At 38.2% G+C, this 1189-nt stretch overlaps 1 protein-coding gene across 3 annotated transcripts in view; it reads right to left on the bottom strand.

The window, feature by feature from the left end:
• LOC107089130 (phospholipid scramblase 1-like) overlaps positions 1 to 1189 on the bottom strand; it is an 11503-nt gene that overhangs the window by 4147 nt on the left and 6167 nt on the right. The gene's annotated exons all lie outside the window — the stretch shown is intronic.

Raw genomic sequence — 1189 nt, 5'->3', positions numbered from 1 at the left:
ACCTGCCGGACTACTTTCGGCTTGACCAAAACTGGACGAGAACTCTGCTCACAGGACGCTGCCAGGGGTAAGTCAGTGTGATTGCATGACACTGGTGATGGGGATGCCGTACAGATTCATGTAAAAAAATACCGAACTATCCCTTTAAAGTCTTTCAGTTTTTCTAACAACTTTAGTTTTTGTATTTTGCTGCAACCGGTTTCCTATCACATGGGATCAACTATCCTGTTCATGCTGAACTGCACAAATCTGCCACCCTGATGCTTTTGATGCTATCAATTGATAGCATTTTCAAGGTTGATTCAAAATAAAGAGCCTTAAATACTGTGGGTAGAGAAAAAAAAGAAGAAAAGTGCCAATGAAATCAGTGAGTATGTTTCAGTTTAGATTTTTAAACTGCCTGTTCTACAGCAGGTTGGGGTGGGAGTAAATGAAAGATTAAGTTCTGATAATGAAATTGTTTACATGCACTTCACATGTAAGTATTTCAAATGAGTACAAACAAAGGTAAAAAGGATGAAGATGACCGTCTAGTTTAAAGTGTTTACCACACCAGCTTGAATCTTATAAAAATCCAGCCAATTGGGCAGACTCCAATGTATGCAAATGATGACTTAAATAAACATTTGACTCAAACATAGGCGCTCAGATGCACAAACAATAAATCAAAAAGGTAAAATGGAGGTCTTTACCCCATCATAGGAATACCCTCATGTGACTACTCAATAGATTCAGTTCAGTGATTGGTGGGACAGGGACTATTGTGGTGAAAATTGCAGCTCTAGGAACAGCAAAGATACTGCGCAGAACCCTCAATCTCCCAGGCCTCCGGTAGGGGACCCGAGGAAAAAAGGGAGACCGCCCACGGTGGGTGTAGAAGATGTATATAAATATATATATATATATATATATATATATATATATATATATATATATAGCATTTTATCATCTGATATTATTCACTTTTATTCTCTTGATTTTCATTCCCCTGTGCCTCCACAGCATGCTTTTTCTTTTTTTCCCTCATTTACTGCATTTTTCTTGCCACTGAAATGTGCTATATACAATAAACCTGCTTTTCCTTTACTTGCTCTTGTTTTATCACCGCAGGACAATTGCTGAGTTCACTTGTGGTGCCGGCTGAACTAAATTGATGTAGACACATTGATTTTATCCAGGATAAACTCAC

Source organism: Cyprinodon variegatus, unplaced genomic scaffold (assembly GCF_000732505.1).
Source record: "Cyprinodon variegatus isolate N-32 unplaced genomic scaffold, C_variegatus-1.0 Scaffold240, whole genome shotgun sequence".
NCBI lineage: Eukaryota > Metazoa > Chordata > Actinopteri > Cyprinodontiformes > Cyprinodontidae > Cyprinodon > Cyprinodon variegatus.
This window is presented reverse-complemented; position numbering and strand designations above follow the sequence as displayed.